The sequence below is a fragment of the Priapulus caudatus genome, unplaced genomic scaffold, assembly GCF_000485595.1.
Source record: "Priapulus caudatus unplaced genomic scaffold, Priapulus_caudatus-5.0.1 Scaffold364, whole genome shotgun sequence".
Taxonomy (NCBI): Eukaryota; Metazoa; Priapulida; class Priapulimorpha; order Priapulimorphida; family Priapulidae; genus Priapulus; species Priapulus caudatus.
The window spans coordinates 231,796-235,081 of NW_014577425.1; positions in this window are offsets into that span (position 1 = coordinate 231,796).

Genomic DNA, 3,286 nt, shown 5'->3' on the forward strand with positions numbered 1-3,286 from the left:
TTTTTTTTTTTTTTTTATCATCCAATAATTCTCGCGCGCTCTCTCTTCTCTCTCTCTCTCTCTCTCTTTCTCTCTCTCTCTCTCTTTCTCTCTCTCTCTTCTCTTTCTCTCTTTTCTCCTCTCTCTCTCTCTCTCTCTCGCTCTCCTCTTTATCTCGCTCTCTCTGTCTACCTATCTATCTTGCTTCTCTATCTATCTTTCTATCTGTCTCTGGTCTCTCTCTCTCTCTCTCTCTCTCTCTTTCTCTCTCTTCTCACTTTCCTCTCTCTAAAACATATAATAAAGAAAATTGACAGACAGAATATCGCACGCAAATCAAGAATAGCGCCATGACCATGTATTACATTACTATTGCCACAGGAAAACGTTGGCGCCGTTCACCTGCTCTGTTCGATGGTAGCGGATCCCGTTCTAGACCAACATCGTCTGTCCAAGTCTGGCTAAATCCTTAAAACTGCATGTTCTCAAAGCCAAAATGCATAGATATACCTACTGTGAGCTCGTCTATGTTGCAAAAATCACTACAACTTATCTGATTGCTACTCAAAACATTTCTCCGGCAACCTGAAACAGTCTTACGCACTGACGCCCACAGGTCTTGAGAAGTAGAAGCACAGGATAAAATCCTCAGTGATAATAAAAAGCAAGCGCTGTAGCGCTCGCCTGCATGCTAGGGGGTCTGGGGGCATGCCCCCTGAAATTGTTGAATGGTTAGACGTCTGGAGATGCAATCTGGTGAGTCTTGCGAGAGAGATTTTAGAACAAAATTTTTAACCAAAATTTACTGGAAGCACTGTGCTTCCAGTGCTTCTATCTGCGGGCGCCACTGGTCTTACGAAACTATAATACGTTCGAATATTTACAGTGTTTACACATCCGGGCACAGCCGAGCCGAGTTTTCATTAACGATTATTTTCCATGATAAGACAAGGTATTAATTTAGTATTCGATGTTTGTTCACAGTAGGTATATAATGTACTGATATTATAATATATTATTCTATATTATAGGTATTTTGTTTGCGGTGTTCATTCCCGGTGCTCTTCACTAAAACTAAGCTGAAGGAGTCGTTGTCGTATCAGGCTACTACAGGATTGTACCGAGTACATATATGTATACAAAAAGTGTATCCACTTGTACTCAGAGTGTACGTATCCCTAACCTAACGACTACGCCTACGCCTACCCCTAACCTACCCTATACCCTAAACATACTCATTAAAATATCAAACTAAAACTAACACAACCTAAACTACTCGGGGTACTATTGTAGTACCTGATTACGACAACGACCCCATCTGCTGAAACTATACTATAAAATAAAGCTAAGCATTAAACTTTATTAATATCTATAGCATAACATTAAAACTATACTTATAACTATAGCTAACATTAACTATACTATAATATAGCTAACATTAAAAACTATACCTATAAAAACTATATGCTAACATTAAACTATATTATTAAACTATAGCTAACATTAAACCTATACTATAACTTTTTTAACTGCTAGCTGAACATTAAACTATACTATAACTAATAGCTAACATTAAACATATAACTGTGCGTGTGCGTGTGCGCGCGTGCGCACGTACACGCGTGCGTGCACGTACACGCGTGCGTACGCGCATGCGCTCACATACACGCATGCGCGCACGTACACGCATGCGCGCACGTACACGGATTCACGCACATACACGCGCACGTGCGCACACACGCGTGCGCGTACGTACACGCGTGCGCCCACATACACGCATGCGTACACATGCACGCGTCCGGTCATGTGCGTCTGTGCACGGCAGATGCACTCACGTGCAACTGCTTTTCGCAGGCGGAAGGTACACGCCCGCGTGTATGTACAAGCATGCGCGCGTGCACATAAGGAGCTCGGCTGCACGATCTTGGACAAACACGATCTTGGACAAACCCAATGCTCTCGTGGCAACACCGGCATCCTGACTCTGCGACTGTGCACGAGTCTTTGTGCGGTTGGGCGGCATGGGGTGCATGGGTGGCATGCCACGGAGAGTCGTGTTAGCTTCCTTGCCTGACTCGCAGTGTTGTTATTACAATAATCCTACATCCCAGAAGCATCTACACGCACGCTGATACACTCATCAACCTGAATAGTTAACTCACGAATCTAGGCGACGCATCGCCATGACAACTGACCAGGCAGTGCATTAGAGCAGCAGCATTATGAGATAGGTAATCCGTGTCGGGGCGGCGGCGGCGGCGGCGGCGGCGGTAGCGGTGTTTCTATCCTGTTATTATCCGGTGGTTTTTTTTGATCCTCGCAAATTGCAGGTTAATGCTCGCCGATTATTCGACGACTACAAAAATATGATTACGCGTAATGCATCGATGACCATGCAGGCCGGTGCACGCATGCATGCATACATGGCATGCAGTGGCATGGCGGTGCGGGCATGCACGCATGTATGGCGGTGCACGCATGCACGCATGCATGGCCGTGCGCGCATGCACGCATGCACACATGCATGGCGGAGCGCGCATGCACGCATGCACACATGCATGGCGGTGCGGGCATGCACGCATGCATGGCAGTGGCATGGCGGTGCGGGCATGCACGCATGTATGGCCGTGCGCGCATGCACGCATGCACGCATGTATGGCGGTGCACGCATGTATGGCGGTGAGCGCGTGCACGCATACATGGCGGTGCACGCATGCACGCATTCATAGTGGTGCGCGCATGCACGCATACATGGCGGTGTACGCATGCATGGCGGTGCGCGCATGCACGCATGCATGGCGGTGCACGCATGCACGCATACATGGCGGTGCACGCATGCATGGCGGTGAGCGCGTGCACGCATACATGGCGGTGCACGCATGCATGGCGGTGCGCGCATGCACGCATGCATGGCGGTGCGCGCATGCACGCATGCATGGCGGTGCACGCATGCACGCATACATGGCGGTGCACGCATGCATGGCGGTGCACGCATGCATGGCGGTGCGCGCGTGCACGCATACATGGCGGTGCACGCATGCATGGCGGTGCACGCATGCATGGCGGTGCACGCATGCATGGCGGTGCACGCATGCATGGCGGTGAGCGCGTGCACGCATACATGGCGGTGCACGCATGCATGGCGGTGCACGCATACATGGCGGTGCAGCGCGTGCACGCATACATGGCGGTGCACGCATGCATGGCGGTGCACGCATACATGGCGGTGCAGCGCGTGCACGCATACATGGCGGTGCACGCATGCATGGCGGTGCACGCATACATGGCGGTGCAGCGCGTGCACGCA